The sequence below is a fragment of the Mus musculus genome, chromosome 12, assembly GCF_000001635.26.
Source record: "Mus musculus strain C57BL/6J chromosome 12, GRCm38.p6 C57BL/6J".
NCBI classification, from domain to species: domain Eukaryota; kingdom Metazoa; phylum Chordata; class Mammalia; order Rodentia; family Muridae; genus Mus; species Mus musculus.
The window spans coordinates 18,988,236-19,008,121 of NC_000078.6; the positions used below are offsets into that span (position 1 = coordinate 18,988,236).

General features: G+C 47.0%; 1 protein-coding gene and 1 pseudogene across 2 annotated transcripts in view; both read left to right on the plus strand.

Moving 5' to 3' along the window:
- The window catches only part of Gm40847 (predicted gene, 40847), a 220,459-nt gene that overhangs the window by 134,912 nt on the left and 65,661 nt on the right, over window positions 1-19,886 (plus strand). The window lies entirely within an intron of this gene.
- Gm9249 lies at window positions 3,202-9,274 on the plus strand (annotated as a pseudogene).

Sequence of the window (19,886 nt, forward strand, 5' to 3'; positions counted from 1 at the left end):
TGTTGTTGTTGTTGTTTTCAAGACAGGCTTCTCTCTCTGTAGACCAGGCTAGCATGGAGCTCAAAGTTATCTGGCTGCCTCTGACTGCTGGGATTGGAGCTGTGTGCCAGCGCCAAGGCTCTGTCTCTATTTCTTGTTCCCGAAGCCCCTCACAGACAGGGCTTAGCCCATAGTGTTCTATCAACTCGGAGGTTCTTAGACATGCCACCAGTCAAGAGATAGAGGCTGGGCCACTGTGATTTGGGGATGCTTCTTCTTTGAGTAGAAAATAAAATATAAGGGGACTGGGATCCTGGAGAGAGGGATCTTGCTGTTCTTGCAGAGGACCTCAGTTCAGTCTTGTTCCCTACACCCACATGGTGGCTCACAACTTCTGTAACTCCAGTTCCAGGGATCTGACATACTATTCAGGTCTCAGCAGGTACCAGGCACACACGCAATGTATTATATAACAAGAAAAACATTTGTAACATACTATATAAGTATATATTATTAAAGCATTGAAGGAGAAAAAAGGAAATGAACACGTGGACACATTTCAACATTTTTTTTTGGTGGTGGGGGCGGGGGATTCGAGACAGGGTTTCTCTTTGTAGCCCTGGCTGTCCTGGAACTCATTTTGTAGACCAGGCTGGCCTTAAACTCAAAAATCCGCCTGCCTCTGCCTCCACATTTCAACATCTTAAAACTGCAAATGATCCAACCCCGGTGGATCACAGCTGTAACTGCTAGACAGGGGAGGCAGGAAGGTAAGGGTGCAGGTCATCCTCAGCTACATAGTAAGGTTGAAGCCAGCCTGAGCTACATGAGACCCTATCTCAGAAAACAAATAAAATTACAAAGGAAAACACGACAAAAGGGCCTCCAAGGTCCCTGACCACACAGCCAATTCCCCTCTTCACTCAACTTTACCATTTTCTGTAAGTTCTTCCAGAGGAGGCCTCCACAGACAAAGCCATCTGACCTTTTCTCAAAGATGGCAGCTGTCATCATGTGCCTTTGTGCAAGATCTTCTTCCATTGGTAGATCTCTCTCTCTCTCTCCCTTCCCCACCCAGTGTGTGTGTGTGTGTGTTTGTGTGTGTGTGTGAGAGAGAGAGAGGGGAGGGGGTCTTTGTGTAGTCCTGGCTATCCTAGAACTTGCTCTGTAGCCCAGGCTAGCCTTCCTTGAATTCCTATCTATCTGCTTCTGTCAGTGAGTGCTAGAGTTAAAGGCATGCACCACTACTTGCCTGCTTGTTCTCTTTCTTTTAATATAATTTTTTGGAGACAGGGTCTAGTGTAGCCCAGGCTAGCCCTGAATTGCTATATAGTCTTAGATGACCTTGAACTCCTGATAATCCTGCCCCCACCCTCCGGTTCTGGAGTTACAGATGTGTGGCACCAGGCTAGCTCTGTTGATGGTTATTTCTAATCAAGATGCTGTGGACATTTGAGTTGGTTGTTTGTACAGGGGAGAACGTGTTTAGATAAGTAAATGTGTACTTTGAAAGGCAATATCAAGCTGCCATATGTCTGTGTTGGACAAGGAACTTTAAATATCTCCTAGTGGTGTAGAGAAGTAAATAAAATATGTACATAAAACGGTAACAGCCTGGGAAAGAGGTGAAGAAGACAGGGGCGGTAGCAGATAATACTGAGTGCATGTCTCATCTTCCTAAACAGGACCTAGCACCTAGTGCTTAGAATTCATAAGCTTCTGAGCAATTCAGAGTGGTTTCCTTTGGGACTTGGGTAGAGGAGACTCACCCACACTAGTTCTTCTACACATTTCAAAAATAACTGAGCTATTGCAGGTGTGATACTGTGAAGGAAAGAAACCAAAATTGAGGTAGGGAAGTGAACGAGCATTAATGTCCAGTGACCAATCACGGCAGGATCTCACACTTGGGCCTTGTGGGAGACTGCAGTGGGGTGTGCTGGCCAATGAAGCACAGACCAGAATTTCCATGGGGGCTGTTTCAGCTGGTAACATTCACATCGACATTTACCGACAATTGATGCAATTCTAGATGTCCCTGGCAGAACAATATCTCAGAGGCATAATAAAGAGTGGGGACTCCCATAAGGTTCCCAGGTGTCTCTTCTAGGGTTAAAACAGCATGGCATGTGCTGGTAACTTCTCCCAGCATTATATGGAGGGGGACAGGGAGGTCTTGGAGGGTCTAGAAGCTCCCTGTCAACATGCTTCGAAGCTATAATACCTGGGTCCCCATAAAACCCTACTTACCCAGATTAACCCAGAAATCTGGATAAGAATGGTGTTTTTAAATGTCATTTATAAAATTAGGGTTGCTGATAAATGAAGTTGAACTTTGAAGGGCCATAGCCATGTTCCTGTTCTCTGGAATCATCCCTGAGTCCACTCAGGATGGGTGTCAACCTAGTTCTAAATTTACCCTAGCTGTGTTAGGTAGGAATGTGAACCACTAGCATCCACCTACACAGGCAAGATTTATTTACTATGCAGCATCAGCAAATGTATCTGTGACAAGGAAACAAACAAAAAGAGAAAAAGAACTAGATGTTCAAAGCGAGGAGTCAGGATTGGGTCCATGAGACCCCTTTGCCCCAAGCTGATGAGCTGAGGGGTTTGTCTCGATCCTGCTTCTTGTTTAACCCTTACAGGACATTTGACAATGCTTCATTCCACTGATTTTAGGTTGTCTCTCCCTGTCCCTTTATACCACGATTCTGCATGCATGCTCCAAGTAAACTGTATTTAGCCATACAAAGATATTCTTTCTGTCTTTCCTAGAGTGTTCTGGGTTTTGCCATGTTATATAGAACCATTTTGTACCTCCTGAGGAGAGACATCCTGGAAATGCTAAAAGTCAGAGCTTGCACTATCATGGTCTAGAGTTCTTCTGTCCCAGAAGATCTCAACCTGTGTTATCATAACCCCTTTGAGGATCAAATGACCCTTTCACAGGGAGTTACCTAAGACCCTCCTGCATATCACATATTTACATTATGATTCATAACCAAAGCAAAATTACACTTATAATGTAGCAATGAAAATGACTTTATAGCTGGGAGTTCACCACAACATGAGGAACTGTTTTAAGGGGTTGCAGCTTTAGGAAGGCTGAGAACCACTGCTGTAATGGATGGCACTGGACATACAGAGGATGTTGCTTAGCCAGCATGGTAGTAGGGTGTGATAGGAAGCCAGACGTGGGGTTTCAGGTACCCACAGCTCACCTTGTGTCTTGGCCTTGCAGGTTTAGTCTCCACTGCCAGCTGCCATGGGCAAGCAGAACAGCAAGCTGGGTCCTGAGGTGTTGCAGCACCTGCGGAAACACAGGGAGTTCACCGACCATGAGCTTCAGGAGTGGTACAAGGGCTTCCTCAATGAGTGTCCTACTGGCCACCTGACTGTGGACAATTTCAAGATCTAGGCCAACTTCTTCCCCTACAGAGATACATCCAAGTTCGCTGAACATGTCTTCCACACCTTTGACACCAACAGCGACAACACCATCGACTTCCGAGTGTTCATCATTGCTCTGAGCATGACCTCTCGGGACAAGCTGGAACAGAAGGTCAAGTGGGCCTTCAGCATGTCTGACCTAGACAGCAATGTCTACATCAGCTGCAGTGAAATGCTGGAGATAGTGCAGGTACCTGCACTTGACAGGGCCTGGAGCATGGGGAATGCAGGGATCCAAGACCCCATCCCCGCCCTCATACACCAGGTCATTCCTCTGCCCACTTGCTACCTGGTGTACTAAAGGACTGTATGTCTTTGCAGAGAGTAACGATAAAAGCCAAGCATCTATCGATTGCTTGCTGGACATCAGGCCCCAGCTGAGCTCATCCATCAGGTTTATTCACACAGTTTAAACAAAACAAAACAAAACAAAACAAAAAAAACTCTAATGAGATCTGAGGCTCAGATAGGTGATTAAGAATTGTCAAAGCAAGAACTGGGAAAGTGGCTCAGTGGGGAAGAACACTTGATACCCAGCATGAGGACCTGAGTTCTGATCCCAGCACCCATGGAAAAGCCAGTAGTGGCTGAGCATGCCTGAAACCCTAGAACTAGGGGACAAGTGAGTCCCAGAAGCTTGCTGAGCAGGCAGCCTAGCTACAATGTTAAGCCCCGGCCGGGTTCAATGAGAGAGTAAAGGGAATATTGTGAACACCGGGATTCCTGTTTGGCCTCTGCACGGGTGGGTGTTCATCTGCACACACATGTATAGCATACACACACATTAGCTGTCTGTAGGGCTTCGTATAGAAATCAGAACGACACAGTAAAGGATGAGTCAGCAGTCAGTTCTTCACAGGAGCGATGCTTATGTGCACCCTGCATCCTTCCTGCTCCATGCTCTAAACCATCTCTGTATTTGGTCCAGTGAGCTGACTCTATGGTTAAAGGTGAATGCTACCAAGCCTGGCAGCCTGAGTTCGATCCCTAAGACCCACATGGTAGGAAAAGAGGACGAGCTTCCACAAGTTGTCCTCTGAATTCCATGTGAGATCATCTCTCCCAAATAAATAATTACATACATCCATAAAATAAGTAGTTATATACAGTGACTAAGACAATGGCTATAGATGTTAATAATAATTTGTATTATTTGGGAAATAACAAGAAACTGTCTGTGTATCTCCAGTTTCATTTTCTAGACCATTTCCCACCTGGAGTTTTTTGGATCTGCAGATTCAGGACCCATGGGTGGGCAGGGCTCAATGTATTTCCCCTTTGACCTTCCCTCCAGGATTTCCCAGCTCCCCACCAAAGATCTTCCTTTCAGACAGACGCTTTGACCCACAACCTCCCCTCTAATCTGAACCAAGGAGCCCTCCATTCTTCCACACCCCAACTGTATCCTGTGCTCTTGAACGTCACTTAAACTTTCCTGGCTCCCTTTGCCCAGCACCTTGTCTGTGAGACTTGTTGTGATGAGAGAAGGGTCCTGACTCAGCCCTGTCCATGCTCCTTGGTTAGCAGAGCGAGAACCATAACCCACCCTCCATCCTCCAGAGCACACTCACAGATGCCCGTTTGCAGGCCATCTACAAGATGGTGCCCTCCGTGATGAGGATGCCCGGGGACAAGTCCATGCCTGAGAAGCGAACAGACAAGGTCTTCAGACAGATGGACACAAAGAAAGATGGTAGGAAACATGGCAGGAGTGAGCAGGTAGGGATGGAGGAGGGGATTGGGAGAGGGGGTGGGGGTTGGGAGAGAGAAGTAAATGAGCCTGTGAAATTGTTGATGGCACAGAGGTGTTTGGGATATACCCTCTTCCCTATGCAGGCCTGCCCTTTTCCAGCCCACTTGATTCAGCTCTGATTGAGGGAGGGAGACTAGAATTCAGGGCCAGGTACACCTAGCCTGCATCCTGCACCCTTCCTAGGGCTCTATAACCATGGGCATTGTCAGTAGACCCTCTGAGCTGTAGGCTTCATCCCTGTTGTCTGAGTTAGGGTTTCCATTGCTCTGATGACACACCATGGCCACAAGCAACTTGGGGAGGAAATGGTTTATTCACTCACAGTTTCCATATAACAGTTCATCATCAAAAGCAATGAGGGTATGACTCAAACAGGGCAGGGACCTGGAGGCAGGAGCTGATACAGAGACCATGAAAGGCTTGCTACTTCCTGGCTTGCTCCCCATGGCTTGCTCAGCCTTCTTTCTTATAGAATTCAGGATCACTAGCCCAGGGTTGTACCACCTATACTGGGCTGGGCTCTGCTCCATCAATCATTAGTTAAGAAAATACCCTCTGGTCAGGCATGGTGGCACATGTCTTTAATCGGGGCTCATAGGAGACAGGAGGCACTCTGTGAGTTCAAGGCTGACCTGGTCTAAAAAGTGAGTTCTAGAACAGCCAGGCTGTTACATAGAGGAACCCTGTTTCAAGAAACAAAACAAAAGGGAGGAAAGGAAGGAGATAGGGAGGGAGGTTGAGAGACAGGGACAGAGAGAGAGAGAGAGAGAGAGAGAGAGAGAGAGAGAGAGAGAGAGAGAGAATGAATGAGAGAGAGAGAGGGAGAGAGAGAGAGAGAGAGAAAGAGAGAGAGAGAACATCGCCCTACAGGTTTTCCTGCAGACATTTTATACAGACATTTTCGCAACTGAGGCTCACTCTTTCCTGATAACTATAACTTGTATCAAGCTGACATAAAATTAGCTAGCACACATGTTGACAGAAAAAGTGGTTTTACTATTTCCACAAGTATATATGCACAGGGGAGGAAGGTCACACTGGTGGCTGAGAGGTGAGACACTGAATCAAGTGGTGTTGAGTCTTGAGATTCTGAGAGGCCATCCAGGCCATCATCCTGGGATGTGAGGCACCCCGGATACTCATGGGGCTCATCAAACATAGAAGCCACTGAGCCTCATTGTACCTAGGACTCTGAGGATCTACCACAGCTGCAAAGCGGCAGGTCTCAGGAGCAGGTGAGGTGGTGAGAGGTCCTGCTGTGCCTTGGCTGAGTTTCTCACAGGACCTCAGCAAGGGTGAGGTAGCTGCATGGTGAGTTGATTCTGCCAGTCTGTGGCTTTGTAGAGCTAAGACTGGTTGGGTTTTGTTCCAACAGGAAATGCAGCATTAAAGCATGAAAGGTTCCCCGGGTCCCACTGAGATTGTATGTAAGCTAATGCACAGGAAAGAGCAGTGAACAGCCTCCAGTGCTCTGTGCAGATGAGCTGAGGACCGGGCTCAGCGGGACTCAAGGCTCCTGTGGAACTGTAGACAGCAAAAAAGCTTTCCAGACAGCAAGGAAATGCTTTTCAAAACATGTCCGCACACAAAGTAATGCAGCCTCTTGCCTGGTGCTGCCTTTCAGCCATTTTCTAAAGTGTTCTTTACTCTCTTGTGTACTCTGACACAGAGGCTTGTGTTCCAACAGACCAAACTGAGGATGCCCACTTCCCAGGCCTGCCTTTATTCTCCGTGAAATGGGGATAAGCCCACTTGTGTGGGTGTGAGTCTAAAGTAGCACTATGTTGGTGGCACACTTAACATGGAAGGCCATTGTTTCTGATTGTCAAAGCCAGGAACTTCACCAGTTTTAGAGTGGAGACTGCGTCCCCACTGTGCACTTGTCCAATTGTTTGTGTCTCACAATGGAGGCCATTGAGCACATACTCTGCCCTGTAAGCCAGGGGCCACTTGACACTCAAGAGATGAGAAGTCTGGGCTGTCAGAGAAACTGGTACAGAATAGAACAAGAATAGGACAGCAAAGGTGGATAGCTCTCAACACCCGAAGCTGGCAAGAGTCTACACTAGGGGGCGCTGTGAAAGTTTTAATGTCAACTTGACTCAGTTTAGAATCACCTCAGAAGTCTTTTTTTTTTTTTAATTTTAGATTTAGTATTTATTTTCTACATGAGCATTTAGCTGAATGTATGTTTGTATGATATTTTAGAGGCCAGAAAAGGGCACTGAGTGGTCCTGGAACTGGAGTTACAAATGATTGGGAACCGCCCTATGGATGCTGGGGACTTTAAACAGGACCTTCTGCAAAAGCAGCAACTGCTCTTAACTGCTGAGCCATCTCCCAGCTCTAGAGGAGTCTATTTTGCTTGTTGGTTTGTTTTTTAGAGACAAGGTTTCTCTATGTAGCACTGGCTGTCCTGGAACTTGCTGTTTAGACCACGTTGGCTTCAAACTCAGAGATCCACTAGTCTGCCTCCTGAGTACTGGGATTAAAGATGTGTGCCAAAACTGCTCAGCTCAGAAGAATCTTAATGAAGAATTATCTAAATCAGTGGTTCTCAACCTATGGGTTCCAACCCCTTTGGGGAATCAAATGAACTTTTCCCAGAGGTAGCATAAGACCAACAGAAAACACAAATATTCATATTCAGATTCATAACAATAGTGTAATTACGGTTATGAAGTAGCAGTGAAAATAATCTTATGGTTGAGGGTCACTACAAAACAAGGAACTGCATTAAAGGGTCACAGCATTAGGAAGGCTGAGAACCATCCATCTAGATCATGGCAGTCTATGAGCATGCCTGTTGGGGGTTGTGTTGTTGGTTAATTGATGTGGGAAATCCCATTACTATACTCTAGACAGGGGGCCTGAACAGTGTAATAAAGGGAAGAGAAGAGCATCAGAAAAAAGTGCAGAGTATCATTATGAGCCAGGTGCTCATACCTCCATTCTCTCTGCCCTGTGAGGTTTTAAAGCCTTGACTTCCTGAAGTGATGAATTGTAACCTAGAAGTAAACCAAAGAAAACTTCCTCCCTTAAGTTGCTTTTAGTCAGGGGATTTTTATCACAGTAACAGAAATGCAATTTGACCTGCAGCCATAATTTGTCGTGTCTCCCCCAGCTGCCACAGATCGTGGTGGCTCTCCAGGCCTCTAGGTAGGGCTATCAGCTTACTTCAGGCCACAGAGTACATTACCAAACCTAACCTCATTACTAATGCTCAATCCCCACTACCTACACCTTGAAAGGAGAACCAGCTCTTACAAGTTGTCCTCTGACCACTTGGTGCCTCAAAATGGCATACATAGCTGTGTGTGTGTGTGTGTGTGAGAGAGAGAGAGAGAGAGAGGGGGGGGGTGAGAGAGAGAGAGAGACAGGGTGTGAGAGAGAGAGAGAGAGAGAGAGAGAGAGAGAGAGAGGGTGAGAGAGAGAGAGAGAGACAGGGTGAGAGAGAGAGAGAGAGAGAGAGAGAGAGAGAGAGAGAGAGAGAGAGAGGAGACTGGACATTGTCCATTTTACAGAGGGTTCCAGACCTTAATCAGAGCACTGGCTAATCCTAAGTCTCCCTCTTCCATTCCTCAGGCAAAATGTCCCTGGATGAATTCAACAAAGGTGCCAAGAGCGACCATCCATTGTCCGGTTTCTGCAGTGTGATCCCAGCAGTGCTAGCCAGTTCTGAGGGGAATGGGCTTTTACACACTTGTGAAAACACAGGCTTGACCTGCCATCTTCAGCTTTGCTTGCAAAAGTGGTTTTCTCTGTGATTTCTCCTGCTCTCTAGGGACCTGGGTTCAGACAGCACATCACACTCACCTTGTCTGGCTGCATGCAGCTCCCTCCTCTATCTGACCCAATAGATGTCCCTCCCCATCCAGTCCAGGCTGGTTCCTTCCAAGGTTTCAAGTGTTCTCAGCTGTAGGGCTTCTTCCCTGCCCACAGAGGGCCTGGAGGCCCTTAAGGACACCAGACAGGACTTTTCAGTATCTTACCGAGACCAGCTGCTTTATTCTATGATCCCAGCTGACTTTGTGAGGATGAAGAAGATGGACAGTAGATAAGCAAGCCCTTCCTGTGCATGGCTCCACCTCCCTTGTTCATTTGCTCTGACCAAAGCTGCTTGCATGTATAAACCGTGATATCCTTACTTTTAATATATAAGTTTTGTATAAAGTGAGAAGGTTCAGCCCCTGTATTTAAAGCCTCTGACTGCCTTTAAAGCATGGTCCCTGTGGCCTGTGATTCCCCCCACCCCCAAGTCTGGCTGTGCTGTGGTATTTATGTATTTATTTGCCTAATTACACAGGAGATACATGCATGCCCAAGGCTGTGGACATCTGCCCTCTGTCCTGCAAACACAGGTATTCCTGTGTGCTCTGTCCTTCCTTTCCATTGACCTGGCATATTAAAATGATCAAATAAACCAAGGTCTTTGAGTTTCCTGTGTTGCCCCAAGCACCCTGCTCATGGTTCACTCTCCAGTGAGTGTGGGAATGAAGCAGGTAAGTGGTAGGCATGAAGAAAGTCCTTGAATGTATGGAACAGCCGAGAATTTAGTCAGAGAGGAGTCCATGCCAGCCTTTCCCCACTCAGTGGGCTCCACACACAGCAAGGCCATTGGCCCTCCTGCTTAAAGCCACAGAACCTGTAGACTGAGCCCCAGACCGTCTAATGATGTTCAGGAAGCACCCACTGAGCACCTGTCCTGGGTGAGCACTGGAGACTCTGAGATTGGCCAGACATTGTCTTTGCTCCCACCTCACCTCAAGGAAAGAGTTGCTGTAGGCTAGAAGATGTTTTGGATATTGGACAGAAACAGTCGCTCAGGGCCAAACAGGGCCTGTGCCCTGGCTAATGTCATCCAGCAGGTTCAGGATCACTTATTCAAATAATGGGGAATAAGAGGATAGATGGATGTGTCTGCCCAGATATGAAGACTTCTCTCTCTCTCTCTCTCTCTCTCTCTCTCTCTCTCCCTCTCCTTCTCTCTCTCTCTCTCTCTCTCCCCCTCTCTCCCTCTCCCTCTCTCTCTCTCTCTCTCTCTCTCTCTACCTTGCTCTCTCTACCTCACTCTCTCTCTACCTCTCTCTCTCTCTCTCTCTCTCTCTCTCTCTCTCTCTCTCTCTCTCTCTCTCCCTCTCTGCCACCATGTGGTTGCTAGGATTTGAACCCAGGATCTTTGGTAGAGCAGTCAGTGTTCTTAACCACTGAGCCATCTCTCCAGCCTTGGTAGCCTTCTCAAATGGAGAACCCAAAGACACACAAGATGTGAGAGTACAGTGAGGAGCAGAAATAAGAGCACAGAAATGGGGCGGCTGAGGCAGGAAAGTCATAAGTTCTAGGACAACTTAGACTCCATAGCGAGACCTCAGCTCAAAAATCCAAGAGCAGAGACCAAGTCTGATCTCCTAGACCCACATGGTGAAAGGGAAGAACCGACTCTCATAAGTTGTCCTCTGGCCTCCACCTGTGCTTACATTCCCAGAAGTCTGGGGACCTGACAATCACATCAGGAGTCCAAGGCCATTCCTAGCTACATACTGAGTTTGAGGCCAGCCAGGATTCCATAGTGAGACCACGCCTCAAAAACAAAATGTGACAATTGTCATAGAAAGTACTTATTAGGACTTGGTGGTTAAGAGCACTGGTGGCACTTCCAGAGGCCCTGAGTTCAATTCCCTAGCACCCACATATCAGCTCACGACTGTCTGTAACTCCTGTTCCAGGTGATCTGGCACCCTCACACAGACATACATACAAGCAAAACACCAATGCCTGTGAAATAAATTTACATACACCTTTAAAAAGAAAAGGAAGAACTTATTCAAGGAAGAAGCTGTCTTGTGACCAAACCCTGAGCTAGCCTTCTCCATGGGACCCCAGAACACCCACAGGATGTCTTGTTGGAAGTGAAGGTGCTAATTAGCTTTCATAGCCTTAGGGACACTACCAACACACTCCTAAGATTATAGTCCCACAGTCCATTTTCAAATCTAAAGATGAACTTCCTGTCAGGAAGCCAGGGCCATTCAAGCACGTGAAGGAAGCACCACCCAAAAGGGACAAAGTCTTGGTGAGCCTTGCAGAATGTGGCTTTTGCACTTCTGTGGCTGTGGGTGAAGCTAACCCCAATCCACACCTTGCTCTATACCAAACCTTGTAGCCAGACAGTGTTGGAGACAGTGGTAGCAGGAAGCCCAGAGAGGAAATGTCAAGGTGGGGAGGTGAGAGGTTGGAGGAAGTTTGGAAGCAAGGTGGACTCCTGAGCCCTCCTGGAGGTTCTAGCCAAACTCACCTGTTCTATTTCACTCAGTGGATTTTTAAGATGTATTTTATTATTTCAATTGTGGGCATGTGTGTGAGAGAGAAAGACTACATGCATTTGCATATATGCATGCAGGTGCCTGTGGAGGCCCAGAGCAAGATATTGGATGTCCTGAAGCTGGAGTTACTGGCAGTTGTAAGCCCTGGTACATGGATGCTGGGAACCAAACTCTGATCCCAGCAGAAGCGGTAAGTGCTCTAACCATTGAGGTTCTCTGCAGCCACACCTCATCCACTTTAAGTTTAGACCAGGCCAAACTCAATGAAATGCACTCAGAACAGTGGGGCAATTCTTACTAAAATGCCTTTGTACAGATGGTTCCTGCATCTGGACTGCCCTTCCCTCTTTGAATGGAAAACTCCTACTGACCCTGTGAAACCTTGTCTCTCTGTATCATTTGTGTAGCCTTCCCTGTCCCCCATACTTCCTTCTTAGTCTTACTAGCTACCGGTCAGTAAGAACTATATATGCCTTCCATTCAGAGGCTCTATTATGTTCCTCGTGGTTCACATATTTTTAATGTCCATGCTGGCCTAATTAGGGTCAGAACACTAGTCTGTTTTCCACTAGGTATTAAAAACACGAGTCTCCAAAACTTTAAGTGGTCCAGTCATGTTGGTTCACCCTTCTAATCCCAGCACTAGAGGAGCTAAGACAGGAGAATCTCAAATTTGAGTCCATGATTGCCTCCCCAGGAAGGCCCTGTCTCATAGAATGAGTGACGAGGCCTAAGGAGCTTGTTCTAGGTCCAGTAACTGACAAGGGACAGACTCAGGACTCAAACCCTGTGCTGCCTGACCCAGAGCCCCTTGATACTGTCACCACTGCTTGACTCTGTCCCTTTCCAAAGGGTGTAGGAAGCCTTGTCAGCTTCATCTCAGGGTCCCCTTGACCCCAGCTTCTCTACACTAGACTTCTTTTTCTGGGAGCCATTGAAGTTGACTGAATTGTTCCCATTGGTAGGCCCAGGAACAGACTAACAAGGCTCTATTCCAAGATACTCAAGAGCCACATATGGCACAACACTAAACGTGACCCCTAGATGGCAGTAGTGCACTACTCAATTGCTGATTCTGCAGTTTGCAGAACAGTTTTTCCACTAGGTGAGTCTAGGGCTTCTGTTTACAGACCTCCAACATCAGAGTTCATGGATGGAAGAATTTATATGGTACTGAGTGACCAAAAATACGTGGAGCAGAAAATTGATATAAAAAAGATAGGGTGTTTCCCTCCCCCTTGTTTCCATGGGAGTTCACTTGCTAGGTTTCTCAGAGACTGTCTCCGTAAGGAAAGACCCCTCAAAGTGTAGAATTAACCAAAAAACAGAAGCACCCCCAATGGTGTCACTTGTGCACGGAGCTATGCTTTAGCCTCATGACACGGACTTCAGGGTCACTCCAGCGTCAGCTGCAGCTGTTAAATGTAATCGACAAATCATGAAACTGTATTTTCTTTGATTCAAGCTAAAATTAACACAAGGCCCTGCAAAGCCTTCTAGACATGTAGACTTTTCTGGTAAATGAGGCTTAGAACTAGTCCATTGTGATTTCTAGGCTGGTTCTTTACCACAGGATGGACCACAGGGGGAGGGTACTCAGAAGTGAGTCTGAGCAGAAAGCCGCCTGGATGAAGAGTACAGAGAGGAGGATGGGGCAGGAAGGAAGGATGCAGAACCGAGGATGGGGTCAGGAAGGTTCATTATTAGGAGACCCAACGGTCACCTCCCCACAGAATCTTCTCTGCAATTTTCTAACCATAGGAAGAGCCATCAGTGACAGTGACAACACAGATCTACACATGACCTGAAATTGCATCAGATACCATGCATACAGCACACACACACACACACACAAACACACACACACACACGATATGACAAAGCTGTGTGGATGGTAGCAGTGTCCCTATCCCTGACTTCAATGTCACTGTAGCTGTGCAGGACAGGACCAGGGGCTGAACCTGAAGGACAGATGTATGGACCCAGCTGCAGCTTCCTTTGGGTCTGTCATTACTCAAACATCAAAACTTTTATTTTATTTTTTTAACAGGGCTGTGGAGAGGCAATGGCTTAGTGCATAAAACATGCACTGTGTAGGCATGAAAACCGGAATACAGATCTCTAGACCATGTAATAGCTGGGCAGGTATGGCAGTTACCTGTAATCCCAGCATCTGAGAGACAGACGGGACATCCTCAGGGTCAGCTGCCTGGCTAGCTTAGTTGGAATCAGCAAGCTACACTTCAGGAGACCTGGCCTCAATAAATATAGTGGAGAGTGGGGTAGGGAGACACCCAATGTCTACCTTGAGCTGCCCACACATGCACATGTGCCCATACATATGGAAACACACATGCACAGTGCATATGCATACACATGCAAAAACATTAAAATCAGAAATGTAAAGAAATCTGTAGGCCCGGGTGTCTGTGACCAGTTCATTCTTCTGACCTCAGCTGAGGTTTGTAAATCCGGCCCTTTCCTCTCTACATATCCCCCAGATTTCTCAAACTAGTTTGACCTGAAGGAAACCCATCACTGCCTTGGTCCTGAATTCCAGGCCCACTCCAGGATAGAAACTGGGGTCCTCCTTAGCATCTCCTTCTACGTCCACTTAGAATAATGATTCTCAACCTTCTTAATGCTGCGACCCTTTAATACAGTTCCTCATGTTGTATTGACCTCCAGCCAAAATAAAATTTTTCCTTGCTACTTCATAACTGTAATTTTGCTGCTATTATGAATTCTAATATAAATATTTTTGGAGATAGAAGGGTGCCAAAAAGGTCATAACCCTCAGGTTGAGAACTGATAAATCTGCCTTGCTCCGGTTGGGGCTTGTTTCTCCATCTTTAGACCTGTCAAGAGTTTAGGCTCTATAACTCCTTTCATGGGTGTTTTGTTCCCAATTCTAAGAAGGGGCAAAGTGTCCATACTTAGGTCTTTGTTCTTTTTGAGTTTCACGTGTTTCGCAAATTGTATCTTGTATCTTGGGTATTCTAAGTTTCTGGGCTAATATCCAATTATCAGTGTGTACATATCATGTGAGTTCTTTTCTGATTGGGTTACCTCACTCAGGATGATGCCCTCCAGGTCCATCCATTTGCCTAGGAATTTCATAAATTCATTCTTTTTAATAGCTGAGTAGTACTCCATTGTGTAAATGTACCATATTTTCTGTATCCATTCCACTGTTGAGGGGCATCTGGGTTCTTTCCAGTTTCTGGCTATTATAAATAAGGCTGCTATGAACATAGTGGAGCATGTGTCCTTCTTACCAGTTGGAACATCTTCTGGATATATGCCCAGGAGAGGTATTGCGGGATCCTCTGTTAGTACTATGTCCAATTTTCTGAGGAACCATCAGACTGATTTCCAGAGTGGTTGTACAAGCTTGCAATCAAGCTGAGACGAAAGGATGGACAATCTAGAGACTTCCATATCCGGGGAACCATCCCATAATCAGCCTCCAAACGCTGACACCATTGCATACACTAGCAAGATTTGCTGAAAGGACCCTGATATAGCTGTCTCTTGTGAGGCAATGCAAGGGCCTTGCAAACACATAAGTGGATGCTCACAGTCAGCTATTGGATGGATCACAGGGCCCCCAATGGAGGATCTAGAGAAACTATCCAAGGAGCTAAAGGAATCTGCAACCCTATAGTTGGAATAACAATGTGAACTAACCAATACCCCCCCCCCCCCGAGCTCGTGTCTCTAGTTGCATATGAATCAGAAGATGGCCTAGTTGGCCATCAGTGGAATGAGAAGCCCATTGGTCATGCAAACTTTATATGCCTCAGTACAGGGGAACGCCATGGCCAAGAAGTGGGAGTGGGTGGGTAGGGGAGTTGGGGGGAAGGGTACGGGGGACTTTTGGGATAGCGCTGGAAATGTAAATGAAGAAAATACCTAATTAAAAACAAGAAAAAGAAAATAAAGGAAAATGCATAAAAGTTTAACTTAGAAAAAAAAAGAAAGAGTTCAGGCTCTTGACAATTGTCATCTTGAGCAATTGACACCGAGAATAGATCCAAAGTCCAGACCCAACACCCTGGCCAGGAGCCTTTCCCGGCAGAAAAATCACCTGGCATTGCACCCTGTGGGCTGGGCACCTGCCTTACAGGGTAGACCTGTGGTGGATACAGGGTTTGTCTTCGTAGGTAATGTCCTCCTCTTTTGTGGAAATTTTAGATAAACTCAGTGTCTGAAGACATGAAGATTTAAGGAGAGCTTCAGAATGACAGACAAGCAGTCTCTAGAGAGACCAGGTTCTGTCTGGTCAGAACCAACTAGCCAAACCTGATCCTCTGGTTCCAGAGCCAGGGCTGGCTCCAAAAGTCCACTCAGCACCTTTCAGGCTTTAGGCACCAGATAAGAGGCCTGGAGCAAGCTTCCAAGGAATCAGGTGGCTACCTGATAGGGGAGTTTGGAATTTAAGGACATTTTGTATCACAACTGTCCTTCTCACCCACAACTAGGACCCATGTGATGTATGTGTGAACCCCCAAGTCACACAACTTCCCAAACCTTTCCTCCTTCCTTTGTGAAGTGAGACTAACTAAACACATGCAGCACTAAAATCGCTCCTCTGAGGAGACAAAATGGTACAGTTCCCTATAAGGTCTCAATGTCAAACAGAAACAAGATTTGCCAAAGTTCATTCTGTAAAGCCAATGAGTTTATTGAGCTTCCATAGAGAACATAAGGGGGAGGTGTTTGCAGTAGTGTGGGTGCTCCTCACCAAAAGGCTGCACATAGAAAGCCTTTATCCTGCAGGGACCAGTTCTTCTCCATAGCCATATGGATGACTGAGCCCCACCCCTAGTCTTCCCAGATGTCCTGGCCATTTGGAGGGTGTTTGTTTAAGCCAGGATGGGGCAGTCTACCTCAAACCCACAGATGTGCAGGCTGGGATGCAGGAGATAAAGAGCAAGCAGGGACCAACCACACCCTAACTCTCTCATCTGTGTTTGCAGTTGTATAATCTACTGGTGTACAGACATAGCCAACAAGTTTGGATTTTAGTTGCTGCCAGATGTAGTCAAGATAACTGGCCAAGATCAGTGGTTATGGGGGTAAAGAGAGGCTGGGCAGCACTTTCTTCACTGGGGCCAGTTGGATACTAACTAGGATGGATTTTGTTAAGCCTGGAATGGTGCTGGCATGGAAGAGGTGCACAGTGAGGGTTAACTGTGGCAGGGAGCTTGGATAGGAGGTCAGCAGTGAAGACAGTCAGTCCATTCAACAGACACAGTGCTCAGGGGCCAGAGCCGTGCCACAATGGTGGCTCTTGTCAGGAGTTCAGGCTCCACTGTGTAAATGGACATTGGGGGTCTGCTTTAATATGAAACTATAGCCTGCAGGGATGTGGTCTCTGAAGCGGTAGAGCGAAAACTTGAGGAATGATGCTTGGGAGTGGACCCCTCACTCTAATGGAGACTCCACACTCAGTCCTTCACTGAGCCACTTCTGACGTCCCCTAGGGCAGATCTCTTAAAGACAGTTGCTCAGCTCAGAGTGACTGAGCAATGCAGGCAGAGCTGGCAGGGTGTGCTGGTTTCTTTGGTGTCTGTGACCAAATATCTTCAAAAAGCAACTCATGGGAGAAAGGGTTTCTATGCAGATGATTTAAAAGGATGCAGTCTATCATGGCAGCAGGAAGCACAGAGAGATGAATACTGGGTCTCAGCTGGCTTTCTCCTGTTTATGCTCTCTGGAAAGCTAGCTGGGGGAATACTGCTGCCCATATTTAAGGTGGGTGGCTCTTCCCATTTCAATTAACCTGACAGATAATCCCCTGAAGACATACCCTGAGGCATATCTCTATGGTGATTCTAGATCAGTGGGTCTCGATCTCTGGGTCTCAGCCCCTTTGGGGTTGGGGGTTGGGGTCACACATCAGATATTTACAATCCGATTTGTAACAGTAGAAACATAAAGTTTTGAAGTAGCAACAAATAACTTTGTGGTTCGGGTCACCACAGCACAAGGAACTGTATTAAAGGATTGCAGTGTTAGGAAGGCTGAGAAGAGAATCGCTACTCTAGATCCTGTCAAACTAACAACGAATATTAATCAACCACAGAGGGTCAATCACAAATCTCTTCCAATGGAAATCCATCCATACCTGGCCCACTGAGTCTCACTGAGCTGATTCTTATAATTTGGGTAGAAGAAAAGTTGCCACCAATGTGTCTCCCCAGTGGGCACAGACTAACGACAGGGAGATAAAAATGCCTTTCCTGACTTCCAGTAACCACTGTGAGCATGGCTTGTCAAGGGCCTTGGAGTGAGGAAAGCCAACATTAGGCACTGTAACTCAGCGTGGAGATGACTGCCCCTACAGGTCTTAGGGCTGAGCAGAAATCAATGTCAGAGGACCAAAGGAGGAAGAAAACTCTATCGTGCTCAGGGCTGCATGGAAAAGGATTGGAGGTCACAGAGCCACAGTCCAGAGATGCAATTACACTGCACAAGTACTTAGAACTGACTGTTCCCTATGTTTGTCTCCAGCCATGAAAGGCAACTCTGTTAACAATGGTGTTCATGTTCAAGGTGTGGTTGATCCATAATTCCTGCACTAGTTGTCAGAGCATGGCGGCTAAGACCAGGACTATACAAGGCTTCCATTTGGAGTTTCAGCTGATACCTGCTAGCAGAGAGCTCCCAGGCCCAGAAAGACAGACATGCCACATAGTCCTGAAGTAGCCTCCAAGTTCTGAATGGAACCCTGCTCAGGTCACTGTGGGACCTGGAGAAGAGATGCCCAGTCTGACCTGGAATGTTCATACAGGTTGCCTGAAGCTGGTACGGGGAGTTATGGAGCTTAGGCTGCAAGCAGGGCCACCTGGGGAAGAACAAGAAGCATAAGATAGAAGCAAGATGATCAGTGGGAAGGGAGGGGAGGGGAGGGGAGGGAAAGGGAAGGGGAAGGGAGGGGAAGGGGAGGGGAGGGGAGGGAAAGGGAAGGGGAAGGGAGGGGAAGGGGAGGGGAGGGAAAGGGAAGGGGAAGGGAGGGGAGGGGAGGGGAGGGAGGGGGAGGGAGAAGTGAGGGGAGGATCGAGGAGGGGATGAGAGGAGAGGGGAGGAGAGACAACTGCCTGGGCCTTGCTGGTACTTGTTAAGAAGCTATGAGATGAGCTAGGGTGCAGGTCAGTTAGAGGTCAGAGGGAGGAAGGAAGGCGACTAAATTGACATCAGAGCCTTCTCCCTCAGCCACACAGACATGACTGGCAAACGCTCACTAGAGCATTCTTTGTCCTAAGAACTGAACATCAATCCTGAGAGATGCAATCAAGCAATTTTGGGGTATGGAATGCAGTATGCAGAATGTGTGATACATAGACATAGGTACATACATTCACAAGACTATGATATATCTAAATAGCCACATGAAAAAGCTTGGCATGCTTCTGTATATAAGAATCAGGCACCAGGCAGTGGTGGAGCATGGCTTTAATCCCAACAGGAGGCAGCAATAGCTGAATCTCTGAATTTGAGGCCAGCCTGGCTACAGACTGAGTTCCCAAACAGCCAAGGCTATCCAGAGAAACCCTATCTCAAATAAAGAAATGAATGAATGAATAAATAAATGAATAAATAAATAAATAAATAAATAAATAATAGAAATAAAGGAGAGAGATGAGAGGCAACCTCCTTAGGGGTCCCCAAGAGTTCCAACCTCAAGCTACGGGTGACTTCTAAGATCTGGTGATAAAACAGGCCCCTGAGTTGGTCTCTATCAACTTACTCATTATGAGGAGGGAGGCTACCTGCCAGTGTTAGGAGCCCTATATAGAGAGGCCCAGGTAGCAACAGCCCACAAGAAACAGGGCCTGCCATCTGCCACTTGAAAACACACAGAGAAAGCTGCCCTGGCCACAGCCCAGATTCTGGGCCAGCTGAACTACTTAGTTCCTGAGCGACAGGAATGCTGGGAGAGCAAACATGAGTTTAAGGGTAACCTTGGGAGGAGGTCCACTGTCTGAAGGCACAGCCGTGGGGACCTGTGGGAAATGTGACTGCTTCCTGAGAAGTCCTGGACTGCTGACAGTCACTAAGAGCTCTTCAACAGTAACAGACAACATTTAAAACAAAAAGAAAACAGGCTGGAGAGATGGCTCAGTGATTCTGAGCACTGGCTGCTCTTACAGACAACCCCATTTGGTTCCCAGCACTCACACAGCACCTCACAACTGTCAGTTTCTCCAGTGACTCCCTCTTGTGCCTTTCAGAGTACTGCACTCATGTGGCACACCTACAGACATGTGGACCTATCCCATCCCGCGGGATTCAGTTATTCGTGGGTGCGAGGGGGACTGCGAACCTGGAAGGAAATGGGAATAAAAGAAAGAAAGTCGGAGGACCAAGTA